This window comes from Pseudopipra pipra, chromosome 10 (genome assembly GCF_036250125.1).
Source record: "Pseudopipra pipra isolate bDixPip1 chromosome 10, bDixPip1.hap1, whole genome shotgun sequence".
Lineage (NCBI taxonomy): Eukaryota > Metazoa > Chordata > Aves > Passeriformes > Pipridae > Pseudopipra > Pseudopipra pipra.
The window spans coordinates 26,737,696-26,751,013 of NC_087558.1; the positions used below are offsets into that span (position 1 = coordinate 26,737,696).

Here is a 13,318-nt window from a genome sequence, read left to right on the forward strand (position 1 = left end):
GTAGGGACACAGGTCTGAAAAGAGGAAATGCCAGCCCTTATCGCCAGGAAAGAAAGCCAGCAAACTTTGGCTTTGTGGTGGAGTTTATTTGTCAGCCTAGGGAGTCCATGAGCAGCAAGAGATTTCTGTGCTATCACCTTTGGTGTGGGAGGAATCTGTTTTTACATGCAATTTTAGGAGTCGGTGTGGCAGTTGGGAGGCAGGGCTGAAAACAGGAAATGATTGCCCTTATCGGCAGGAAAGAAAGCCTGGAAGCTCTGGCTTTGTGGTGCAGCTGGTGTGTCATTCTGGGTACTCCATCGTCAGCAAGAGCTTTCTGTGTGCTGGCATCTTTGGTGTGGGAGGAATCTTCATCCGTATGCAGTTTTGGGCGTCAGGCTGGCAATTTGGAGGCAGGTCTGAAAACAGGAAACGACAGCCCTTATCGCCAGGAAAGAAAGCCTAAAACCTTGACTTTGTGGTGCCGTTGGTTTGTCAGCCTAGAGACTCCATGGGGAGCAAGAGTTTTCTGTGCTGGCCTCTTTGGTGTGGGAGGTGTCTTTGTTTATATGCAGTTTTTGGAGTCGGGCTGTCAGTTTGGAGGCTAGTCTGAAAACAGGAAACGACAGCCCTTATCGCCAGGAAAGAAAGGCAGCAAGTTTTTGCTTTGGGGTGCAGTTGGTCTTTCAGCGTGAGGTGTCCATGTGGAGGAAGACATCTCTGTGGTGGCATCTTTGGTGTGGGAGGAATCTCTGTTTGTGTGCAATTCTGGGGGTCGGGCTGTCAGTTGTGAGGCACGTCTGAAAGCAGGAAAGAACCGCCCTTATCCCCAGGAAAGAAAGCCTGCCACTTTTGGCTTTGTGGTGCAGTTGGTTTGTCAGCCTGGAGACTCCATGGGGAACAAGAGCTTTCTGTGCTGGCATCTTTGGTGTGGGAGGAATCTTCGTCCGTATGCAATTTTGGAGTCGGGCTGAGAATTTCGACGCAGCCCTGAAAACAGGAACTGGCAGCCCTTATCGTCAGGAAAGAAAGCCTGGAAGCTTTGGCTTTGTGGTGCACTTGGTTTGTCAGCCTGGAGACTCCCTGCGGCGCAAGAGTTTTCTGTGCTGGCATCATTGCTACGGGAGGAATCTTTGTTTACATGCAATTTTGGGAGTCTTTCTGGCAGTTGGGAGACCAATCTGAAAAAAGGAAATGACAGCTCTTATGGACAGGAAAGAAAGCCAGCAAGCTTTAGCTTTGTGGTGCAGTTGGTTTGTCAGCCTTAAGACTCCATGGGCAGCAAGAGTTTCCAGGATGGCATCTTTAGTGCCGGAGAAATCCTCGTCCGTATGCAATTTTGGGGGTCGGGCTGGCAATTTGGACGCAGGTCTGAAAAGACGAAATGACAGCCCTTATCGGCAGGAAAGAAAACCTTGAAACTTTGTCTTTGTGGTGCAGTTATTCAGCGTGGAAACTCCACGGGGAGCAAGAGCTTTCAGGGCTGACATCTTTGTAGTGTGAGGAGTCTTTGTATGCAATTTTGGGAGTCGGTCTGTCAGTTGGGAGGCAGGGCTGAAAACAGGAAAAAAGAGCCTTTATCAGCAGGAAAGAAAGACTGGAAGCTTTGGCTTTGTGGTACAGTTGGTTTGACAGCGTGAGCACTCGATGGGGAGCAAGAGCTTTCTCTGCTATCACCTTGTGTGTGGGAGGAATCTTTGTTTGTGAGCGATTTTGGGAGTCAGGCTGTCAGTTGGTAGGCAGGGCTGAAAAGAGGAAATGACAGCCCTTATCGCAGGAAAGAAAGCCTGGAATCTTTGGCTTTGTGTTGGAGCTGGTGTGTCCTTCCGGGCACTCCATGGGGAGCAAGAACTTTCTGTGCTGGCATCTTTGGTGTGGGAGGAATCTTTGTTTGTATGCCATTTTGGGAGTCGGTCTGGCAGTTGGGAGGCAGGTCTGAAAACAGGAAATGACAGCCCTTATCGCCAGGAAAGAAAGCCTAAAAGCTTTGTCTTTGTGGTGCCGTTGGTTTGTCAGCCTGGAGACTCCATGGGGAACAAGAGTCTTCTGTGCTGGCATCTATACTTTGAGAGGAGTCTTTGTTTATATGCAATTTTGCAAGTCGGTCTGGCAGGTGGGAGGCAGGGCTGAAAACAGGAAATGACAGCCCTTATGGACAGGAAAGAAAGCCGGCAAACTTTGGTTTTTGTGGTGCAGACGGTTTGTCGGCCTGGAGACTCCATGGGGGGTGCAGTTGGTTTGTCAGCGTGAGGTGTCCATGCGGAGGAAGACATCTCTGTGGTGGCATCTTTGGTGTGGGAGGAATCTCTGTTTGTGTGCAATTCTGGGGGTCGGGCTGTCAGTTGTGAGGCATGTCTGAAAACAGGAAACAACAGCCGTTATCTCCAGGAAAGAAAGCCTGCAACTTTTGGCTTTGTGGTGCAGTTGGTTTGTCAGCCTGGAGACTCCATGGGGAACAAGAGCTTTCTGTACTGGCACCTTAGCTGTGTGAGGAATCTTTGTTTGTATGCAATTTTGGGGGTGGATATGTCAGTTAAGAGGTAGGGCTGAAAACAGGAAATGACAGCCCTTATCGCCAGGAAAGAAAGCCTAAAAGCTTTGGCTTTGTGGTGCAGTTGATTTTTCCTCCTGGAGACTCCCTGGGGAGAAAGAGCTTTCTGTGCTGGCATCTTTGGTGTGGGAGGAATCTTCGTCCGTATGCAATTTTGGGAGTCGGGCTGAGAATTTTGACGCAGCGCTGGAAACAGGAAATGACAGCCCTTATCGGGCCCTGCCTCCCAACTGCCAGACACGACTTGAAAAATTGCATATAAACAGAGATTCCTCCCAAAGCATAGATGCCAGTGGGCTTTCCCTTTCCCTTGTGAAATTGTATATTTGAATTGTATATAAGTGTAAATATATTTATATATATCACTTTGGTTGTCTCTCTCTCGTTTCGGGTTTTCTTAGTATTTTTTTCTCCCTCTTCTCCCTGAGGTTTGGGGGGGGGGGGACTACTGGTGGTAAGGTTTGGAGACTTGGCAGGGAGGCATCTTCAAACTATATCACGCATGCGGACAAAGATTCCTCCCACAGCAAAGATGCCAGCACAGAAAACTTTTGCCGCCCAAGGAGTTTCCAGGTTGACAAACCCACTGTAACAAAGTACAAGCTTCCAGGCTTTCTTTCTGGGCCATAAGGGCTGGTGCTTCCTATTTTAAGACCTGCCTCTCAACTCCCAGCCCTACTCCCAAAATTGCATACAGCTGAAGATTCCTCCCACACCCAAGGTTCTAGCACAGAAAGCTCTTGCTGTCCATAGAGTGCCAAGTCTGGTGCACAAACTGCACCACAAAGCCAAAGTTTCCAGTCTTTCTTTCCTGGGGATAAGGGCGGCTGTTTCCTATTTTCAGCCCCGTCTCCCAACTGCCAGCCAGACTCCCAAAATTGCATACGGATGAAGATTCCTCCCACACCCAAGGTGCCAGCACAGATAGCTCTTGCTGCCCAAGGAGTCTCCAGGCTGACAAAACAAATGCACCACAAAGCCAAAGCTTCCAATCTTTCTTTTCTGGGGATAAGTGCTGTTGTCTCCTGTTTTCAGCCCTGCCTCCCAACTGCCAGCTCGACTCCCACGGATGCAGATTCCTCTCACATCAAAGGTGATACCACAGAAAGCTCTTGTTAAACATGAAGCCCCCAGGCTAACACACACCACTGCACCACAAAGCCAAAGCTTCCAGGCTTTCTTTCCTGGCCAGAAGGGCTGTTGGTTCCTGTTTTCAGCCCCGCCTCCCAACTGCAAGCTCGACTCCCAAAATTGCATACAGACAAAAAATCTTTCCCACACCACTGGTGCCAGCACAGAAAGCTCTTGCGGCTCATGCAGTCCCCAGGTTGATACACCAACTGCATCACAAAGCCAAAGCTTCCAGTCTTTCTTTCCTAGCCAGAAGGGCTGTTGTTTCCTGTTTTCAGCTCTGTCTCCCAACTCCCAGCCCTACTCCCAAAATTGCATACGGCTGAAGATTCCTCCCACACCAAAGGTACCAGCACAGAAAGCTCTTGCTGCTCATAGAGTGCCAAGTCTGGTCCACAAACTGCACCACAAAGCCAAAGCTTCCAGTCTTTCTTTCCTGGGGATAAGGTTTGCTCTTTCCTGTTTTCAGCCCCGCCTCCCAACTGCCAGCCAGACTCCCAAAATTGCATACGGATGAAGATTCCCTCCACACCAAAGGTACCAGCACAGAAAGCTCTTGCTGCCCAAGGAGTCTCCAGGCTGACAAAACAAATGCACCACAAAGCCAAAGCTTCCAATCTTTCTTTTCTGGGGATAATGGTTGCTGTCTCCTGTTTTCAGCCCTGTCTCCCAACTCCCAACTCAACTCCCACGGATGCAGATTCCTCTCACATCAAAGGTGGTACCACAGAAAGCTCTTGTTGATCATGAAGTCCCCAGGCTAACACAGCCACTGCACCACAAAGCCAAAGCTTCCAGGCTTTCTTTCCTGGTCAGAAGGGTTGTTGGGTTCCTGTTTTCAGCCCTGCCTCCCAAATGCAAGTCAGACACCCAAAATTGCATACAGACCAAGATTCCTCCCACAGCAAAGGTGCCAGTACAGAAAGCTCCTGCTGCCCATGGAGTCCCCAGCCCCCGCCCACCAAGTGCACCACAAAGTCAAAGCATCTAGGCTTTCTTTCCTTTGGACAAGGGCTGGTGTTTTCTGGTTTCAGCCCCGCCTCCCAACTGCCAGCCCGACCCGCCAAAAATGCAGAAAAAGAAAGATACCTCACAGACGAAAGTTGCCAGCACAGAAACCTTTTGCTTCTCATGGAGTGCTCAGCGTGGCCCACCAGCTGCACCACAAAGCCATAGCTCCAAGACTTTCTTTCCTGGTCTGAAGGGCTGTTGTTTCCTGTTTTCAGCCCTGCCTCCCAAATGCCAGCCAGACTCCCAAAATTGCATACGGACTGAGATTCCTCCCACACCAAAGGTGCCAGCACAGAAATCTCTTGCTGCCCAAGGAGTCTCCAGGCTGACAAACCCACTGCAACAAAAAGCCAAATTTTCCAGTCTTTCTCTCCCAGGGATAAGGGCTGCTGTTTCTTGTTTTGAGCCCCGCCTCCCAACTGCAAGTTCGACTCCCAAAATTGCATATGGACCAAGATTCCTCCCAGATCAAAGGTACGACCATAGAAAGCTCTTGCTGCCCATGGAGACCCCAGCACCGCCCACCAAGTACACCACAAAGGTGAAGCATCCAGGCTTTCTTTCCTTTGGATAAGGGCTAGAGTTTTCTGGTTTCAGCCCCGCCTCCCAACTGCCAGCCCTATCCACCAAAATTTCAGGAAAAGAAAGATACCTCACAGACGAAAGTTGCCAGCACAGAAAGCTTATGCTTCTCATGGAGTGCTCAGCATGGCCCACCAACTGCACCACAAAGCCAAAGCTCCAAGGCTTTCTTTCCTGGCCAGAAGGGCTGTTGTTTCCTGTTTTCAGCCCCTCCTCCCAAATGCCAGCCCTATACCAAAAATTGCATATGGACGAAGACTCCTCCCACAGCAAAGATGCCATAACAGAAAGCTTTTGCTGCCCAAGGAGTCTCCAACCTGGAAAACCAACTGCAACAAATTTAAAATCTTCCAGCCTTTCTTTCCTGACCATAAGGTTTGTGAGCCTGGGGACTCTATGAGCAGCAAGAACTTTCGGTGCTGGCACAAGTGTTGTAAGAAAAATCTTCGTCCTTTTGCAATTTTGGGGGTAGGGCTGGGAGTTGGGAGGTGGACTTGAAAAGAGGAAACAGCAGCCCTTCTGGCCAGGAAAGAAAGACTGGAAGCTTTGGCTTTGTGGCTCAGTGGGTGAGACAGGCTGGGGACTCCATGAGCAGGAAGAGCTTTCTGTGCTTTTACCTTTTTTCTTAGTGGAATTTTGGTCTGTATGCAATTTCGGGAGTAGGGCTGGCAGCCCGGAAGCAGAGGTAAAAACAGGAAACAACAGCCCTTCTGGCCAGGAAAGAAAGCCTGGAAGCTTTGGTTTTCTGGTGCAGTTGGTGTGTCCACCTGGGGACTCCATGAGCAGCAAGAACTTTCTGTGCTGCCACCTTTTTTCTGGGAGGAATCTTAGTCCATAGGCAGTTTTGGGAGTCTGGCTGGCAGTTGGGAGGCTAGGCTGAAAACAGGAAAAAACAGCCCTCTGGCCAGGAAAGAAAGCCTGGAAACTTTGGCTTTGTGGTGCAGTTGGTGTGTCAGCCTTGGGACCACATGAGCAGCAAGAGATTTCTGTGCTGGCACCTTTGGTTTGGGAAAACTCTTCGTCTTTATGCAATTTTGCTGGGTAGGGCTGGCAGTTGTGAGGCTAGGCTGAAAACAGGAAACAACAGCCCTTATCCCCAAGAAAGAAGACTGGAAGCTTTTGTTTTTTGTCACAGTAGGTTTGCCAGCCTGGAGACTCCTTAGGCAGCAAAAGCTTTCTGTGCTGGCACCTTCGTTGTGTGAGGAATCTTTCTCCACATGGAATTTTGGTAGTCAGGCAGGGCTGGAAACAGGAAACAACAACCCTTATACCCAAGAAAGAAAGCCTGAAATCTTTGGCTTTGTGGTTCAGTTGGTTTGTCAGCCTAGAGACTCCTTGGGCAGCAAGAGCTTTCTGTTCTGTGAGGAATCTTTGTCCATATGGAATTTTGGGAATCTGGCTGGCCTTTGGAGTCTAGGCTGAAAAAAGGAAACAACAGGTCTTCTGGCCAGGAAAGAAAGCCTGGAAGCTTTGGCTTTGTGGTGCAGTTGGTGTGTCCACCTGGGCAGGAAGAGATTTCTGTGCTGGCATCTTTGGTGTGGGAAAACTCTTCGTCCGTGTGCAATTTTGGGAGTCTGGCTGGCCTTTGGTAGGCGTGGCTGAAAACAGGAAACAACAGCCCTTATTTCTAAGAAAATTCCCTGAAAGCTCCAAAGACGATGATATCAAGGAGTCCGTGTCCGCCAGAGCGCAGGAATACAGAGCCGCGTCCCCATGACGGGGCCCGGAGAACCAGAGGACGGTCCAACAACCATGTCCTGTCACAGGGAGCAGTCCCGCTGGCACCCGCAGCTCCCTGGACCCTCTACAAGCGCGTGCCAGGAGCTCGGGTCTGTGTCCCGGGAGCTGCCGGTAGAAATGGATAAAATCACCGATTCGTATACTGCCGTGTGAGCACTTGATGGTGATTTCACAGTCCTCGGTGGTCTCTAAAAATGGGTCCTGCTGCACCTGGGCTCTGCCTGCAGACACTGGTGTGGAGATAAAGAAGAGAAACCGTCAGAAGTGCTTTTTACACTGGAGGTTGTTTCCCACAACAGAGGGCACGGAAGCAGTCAGGATCATAAGCAGAAGAATTTTAAGAGGATATAAAGGTGCGCAGCAGAGGAAGTGTCCATTATTATTTGGTGGAGAGATGAGTGCGCGAAAGAGAGTGGATTGGTGGAGTCACTGAAGCTGCGGGACTCAGCAAAGCAAAGAGCGGAAGAAAAGTAAGAAAGTCGAAGGACGGACTGCAGGATTTCGCTGAAGGAGAGAGAGTAAAGCAAGGAAAGAGGAACGGCTCAACAAAGAAAAGAGCGATGAGTGTTCCGAGGGAATGCTTCATGGAGCAGAGGGAGGGACGGACAGGAAGATAGTTTGAGGCAGAACTCTGTGAAGAACGTGCCAGGCAGGACTGCAGCCTCCAGGGACCTGCGCGACCACCTCAGCTGCTGCCCTGGCCCCCACTGTCCCAGGTCGCCAGCCCGGCGCACCGAGCAGAACCGCGGTCAGCGCCGCCAGCCCCGCTCCCCGTCAGCGCTGCAGCCGCCGATCCGCCACCGGGCGTCTCGCTGACCCCGCCAACCCCGGTTCTCTGCTCCAGGCGGGTCGCCTCCTCTCCGCCTCCTCTCCCTCCTCTGCCTTCCTCTCCCTCCCTCCCTGCACAGCGGAGGTGGCGGGGCCGAGCCTTTTTGCAGGGTTGTGTGTTGGTATTGGGGAGCTCAAGATTGAACCATTATCTCTTCCCTCATATTTCTCCTCTGTTGGCCGGTGGTGACTCCTGAATTGTCCTCCAGGGCATGGGATTGTGAAAGGGCACGAGAGGAAGAGTATCCCTCCAGGCTCAGCGCCCAGGCTTCAGCTTCTTCTAGCCTGTCCCGGGGAGCACCCAGGCTGGCAGCAGGAGCACTTCTGCTAGGGACGAGGACCACTTGGGTTTTTGTCGGGGGCTGTGCCACCAGTGCTACCTCGAGGCATCTCATAGGAGAAGCACCGTCCCCAGCTAAGGACCACCAGAGAAGGGTCTATCTATTGCCATGTGCACTGGAAAACCCAGGTCAACTCCCCAGGGCATGCATCACAGACCTGCCTACCGCTCTTTGTTGGCACTCACAGTAGAAACACTACTTCCAGCACTGGCTTCTCACTCAGCCCACAGAGGTTCTTTAGCCTTCCCTGGAGACAAGCAGAAGGACTAAACAGGGTGTCTCTGTTTGCATTGCACAAACAAGTCTTGAGCACACACCTGGTTTTGATGTGGGGAGACAATCCCTGTATCCGAAAAATCAGTCCGAGAAAAATATTCAGAGATTTTTTATCTTTAAGCAGCAAGGTGTTTGCTTATTCAACGTTGGGAGAAAGCCAGCTCGCTCTGGAAAAACTTGCTCAATAGCTTCACATAAAATCAGCATTTTTATACAATCTTCAGATGTGATTAAATGCATATTCAAGTGTTTACAACATCTATCTATGCATACTAATAATAAGTGTATTATAGGTGGAGCTCAGGCGGGGCTTGGGGTGGTGCTTCTCTTGGCTCCCCATTTGAGAGGGTAGTTCCCATCTTCCTCCATGGGGCAAGGGGTTTCAAATCATCTTCCTCAGTTTGACCCTTCTTCTCTGCCATTGTTGTTGACCCGCTCACTGAAGCCTGGTAAAAGGCCTATTTGTCCTAATCAAATGTCTACCTGATCCTGTTATATTTCTAATTTATTGCTTCTAGGCCAATTACATGTTATCGTACTATTCTCTGAAGCTTTGGTCCAGTAAGTAGAACAGAACGAGCAGAGATCCTTTGGATATCGGCAGCTTGTTAGCAGGCCCAAATTTCTTAGTTAACTCTTTTGGGCCTGGCCTCCTGTTTCACCCCACGCAAGTACAATTGCCTTCAGCCTCCTGGGGGAACCTTGAAGTTATGTGGGACAAAGGATGTCTCGGTGTCACATTGCGTGTACAGTACTAAAGCCTGGCAAAGCCCCTGGATGCATCTCTGGGATGTGCTTCTGTGGAAAGAGCTCCCCATGTCCATCCCTCAAGCCGTGGGGCATCTCAGAGAGTGGCAAAGCAGGTGGCACCCCACAAGGGCGGATGTGCATCCAGGCTCCGGGTGTGTGAACACTCTGTATGTGTGTGCAAGGGAGGAACTGTTTCTGAAAACCCTTGTGTGACTGAGCAAAGAGCCCCCGCCAGGGCGCCACTGACCTTGGCCAACTGGCCATGCACCAGGACGCCAGAGGCCATTTTCCAGCGCTGCTATTCCCAGTCTGTCCATACATCCGGGTTTGCCCCATCCCAGGGACAGAATCCGGTACTTCCCCTTGTTGAACTTCTTCTTGTTGATGATTGGCCAAACCTCTGATTTGAGGTCTCTCTGCAGGGCCTCCCTCTTCCATGAGGCCATAGAGTGTCACAATGGCCCCTTGAGTCCATGGGAATCTGCAGTGTTCAGTGTTCCATGTGTTACAGGAGGCCCCATATTGTCACAATGGCACTGAAATGAGAGAGGATCACCTTTCTAAATGACTTAGTAAATCAGAAGTTTTTCTTAGATAAAAATCATAATCAACAAAGGGATTTGCTTTCTTGGCGTGGTAGTTGTGTTTTCTTTTAAGACTACAATTAATTTTAGGAGAGAGAATGTAGATGATACATGGAAACTAATAGAGAGTGTATCATATGCCCATCTTCAAGAAATTAGCTTACTTGCCTCAGAAAACTTGTTTAATAAGAGATTGTTCTGTTAAGAAGAAAGTCAATTATACATTGTTTAAGCAAATGGGAAGTTCTAACACACATGTCTTAGCTGGTCCTAGAACATTTAGGTTTGGGGTTAGAGGTCGGATAGATCAATCAGAGATGCTACGAGGCCTGCTAAGCAAGACCACTCTGCGAAAATGACTGCCCCCCCCGAAGAAATGGACGCTAGATGGCAGTCTTGCTCCACGAATACAATCCCAGATGCTATTTGACCCCAAAATCTTAAGTATGGACTGCTTGTGAAGGGGGGTCTTTCAAGTATCACTGTATTTATATTCCAAAATTTATACTGATTCTTTGATTCATGCATGGCAGAGTACCCCCCTGAATCCCCAGCTGGCATATTAAAGAAATATTCAAACCAATGGTTTCTGGTCATTGGGTTTAATTCTTTGGTTTTATCCCTTTGATTCCATGAAGTTCCAAATATATCCCAGGGTTTGTTTAATTCCATGAGGTCCCGCACATCCCAATGATGTCCCTTAATTCCCTGGGTTTCTGTACTTTCCCAGGGAATATTTACTTCCGTGATGCAGGGCAGTGTCATGACGGTCGCTTGATTCTGTGAGTTCCCCCAGTGTCCCAGCAGTCCTTTGGTTCCATGAGACCCTGCCATGTTGCACTGGGTTGACATTGTCTGGATGCCAGGTACCCACCAAACTGCTCTATCGCTGCCCTTCCCAGCCAGACAGGAGAGACAGAAGAAGATGGAAAATGACTTCTACCTTGAGATCAGGCACTTTACTAAAGCAAAAGCCAAAGCTTGTGCATGCATAAGTGAAGAGGAAAATAAAGAGATTTATTCTCTACTTCCCTTCAGCAGCCATGCCTGGCCACTTCACAGGAAGCAGGGCTTCACCACACAGAGAGGCCGCTCAGAAGGCATATATTGTAAAAAAATGGATTTCCCCCTTTCCTGTTCCTTTCCTGAGCTTTTGTAGCGATGTCTCTTTGGTCCATTTGGCTTAAGTGGTCTGCCTGTATCCCCTCTCATGAGCTTGCCTCCGATTCAAGGGAGGAAGCTGACAATGCAGATGCTGTGCCAGCCCTGCTCAGCAGTTGCCAAAGCACTGGTGTGATTAACCCCTTTGTAGCTCCCAATGCAAAGCACAGCACTGTGATGGCTGCAGTGAGAAAATGAACTCCAGCTCAGACAGACCCAACACGTGGGATTCTGAAATGTCTCAGGGTTTGTTTGGTTCTACGATGCCCCCCGTGTCACCGTGACACAGCTGTCAGACCTGGCAGCAGAAAAATAAATCAAAAAATTCAGAAGAAATCATCTTAAAGTCATGCTAAACCTGTCTTCTACAGTCCAGAATCTATATATGTGTGACAGCAGATACTTGGGATGAGGGTAGATGCTCAGAGGAATTCATGGGCTTTGGTCTAGGAAATATTTCTGCTGCCTTTTCCTCCTTGGACACTTCCTGATGCCCGGAGGAAGCTCCTGTCCAACAGCAGCTCCATCCCACACATCCTCCTCCTGGCATGCGAGGGCTGCAGCTCTTGCACTTCTGCTTCTTCCTGGGCATCTCCCTGGCTGCCCTCCTGGGCCACAGCCTCATCCTCAGCGCCGTAGCCTGCCACCACCACCTGCACACCCGCAGGGACTTCTTGCTGCTCCACCTCTCCCTCATGCACCTGGGCTGCATCTGCACCACCGTCCCCAAAGCCATGGCCAATTCCCTCTGGAACACCAGGGGTATCTCCTGCTCAGGATGAGCTGCACATTGCTTTTCTTCTTGATCACAGCGGAGGTTGCCCTTCTTCACCATCATGTCCTACGACCGCTATGTGGCCATCTGCAAAGCTCTGCACTACAGGACCCTCCTGGGCAGCAGAGCTTGTGCCCACATGGCAGCATCTGCCTGGGCCACTGGGAAGCGGGTCTGGCCCTGGGGTTGCAGGAGCTGCCGCCTGAGCTGATGATCTCCTGAGCAGTCCAGACACACAGTCACTGTCCCTGTCCTCTATTGCCTCCCCTTCTTACTGCAGGACCAGAAACGACTGTGCTGCTCTGCTGGGCTGGGGCGGGGCAGGGAGATGGGGGGACCGGGGAGGGACTGGACTGGGCAGTTCCAGGGAGTAGAAAACCCCAGTGTTCATCTGAAGTGTAGGAGTGGGCAGGGTGGGAGCACTACAGGGCAGAGGTGGCTCCAGGCTCTGGGAGTGGCAGCAGGAGCCCAGGGAGACACTGCCCCTGCTGCAATGAACTGCCTGTGTGTGTGCGAGGGAAGGACTCATGTCTCTGAGCACCCCAGTGTGTGTGAGCAGTGCATCAGTCCAGCTCAGAGGTGGATACCTCTCAGAGCCCTGACACATTTCTCTGTGTGACTCCAGGAAAACCCCCACTGTGCCAGGGAGTTATCAGATCCTTTGCTGTCACCCTCCTGGCATCCTGTGTAATGATGAAACTAGAAAAGGTGATCATCTTACCCTGTTAATTTTCTAAGGGGAGAAATGTCACTGCTGGAAAGAAGTGTCACTGAAGAGGGGAGAAGAGGGAACATCATTGTTTTGTTCAGCCTGTTCCACAGCAGGTTCCCCTGGAGCCCCAGGGACACCTGCGGGGAACCCAGAGGGGCAGAGAAAGGGCTACCTTTGGCTCTTGCTGTGCTGCTCAGCTGGGCCGGGCTCCTGGCACACAGGGAGCTCCTGGCAAGCGGGCAGCACTGAAGAGAGACAGCTCTGCCCAGGAGCAGCTCCTCTGCACAGCCCTGTAGGGCCGAGGGCACTGCCTGTAGCCACGAGAGAAGAGAAGCAAGGCAGAGGGAGGTTAAAGGCAGCGGAAAGATGGGAGGTGTTCAGCTGAGACTTCCCTTGGGGACACGACTTCACACTCCTCTGCAGAGTGAGTCTACAGGTGCAGGGCAATGTCCCTTGTGTTCCTGGAGGAATCTCCTAAAGCTACCACATCCCACAGCCTTGCACCTCTGTAAGGACTCTCCCAGTTTCTCTGTTGCACAGGAGGAGGATGTTCTCCAGGGCAGGCCTTCCCTGCAGCACCGTCAGAGGGACAGTGCAGGTGGGCTCCTTCTGCCAGGGATGGCTGTGGGCTGGGAAGGTGGGGGTGCAGCCAGGAGTGCCCGGGGTTGTCCTGCAGAGCAGGGTCCCTGTGCTCCGGGGTTCTTCATGTCAAGGCAGGGACCCTGCTGCCTGCCAGGCTCAGGTCTCATCCTGCCTGGGTAGTTGCCCACACCTCTGCAGGGAGAAGCTGTCGGTGGGTGGCGAGAACCCTAGCAGGAACCAGGCAGGGTCTTCCTGCCGTTGGATGAGTGCTGTGGGAGGTCAGGGCTGCTCACAGATCCAGATCACACCAGCACA

General features: G+C 51.0%; 1 long non-coding RNA gene across 1 annotated transcript; it reads right to left on the reverse strand.

Annotated features, from left to right (window-relative positions):
* Window positions 1-9,937: 9,937 nt before the first annotated feature.
* LOC135419964 (uncharacterized) lies at window positions 9,938-12,662 on the reverse strand. Its single transcript, XR_010433233.1, has 2 exons — window positions 12,431-12,662; window positions 9,938-11,232 (listed from the first exon to the last, which is right to left on the reverse strand). It is a non-coding gene; the product is annotated as an uncharacterized LOC135419964 (long non-coding RNA).
* Between the last annotated feature and the right edge of the window lie 656 nt (window positions 12,663-13,318).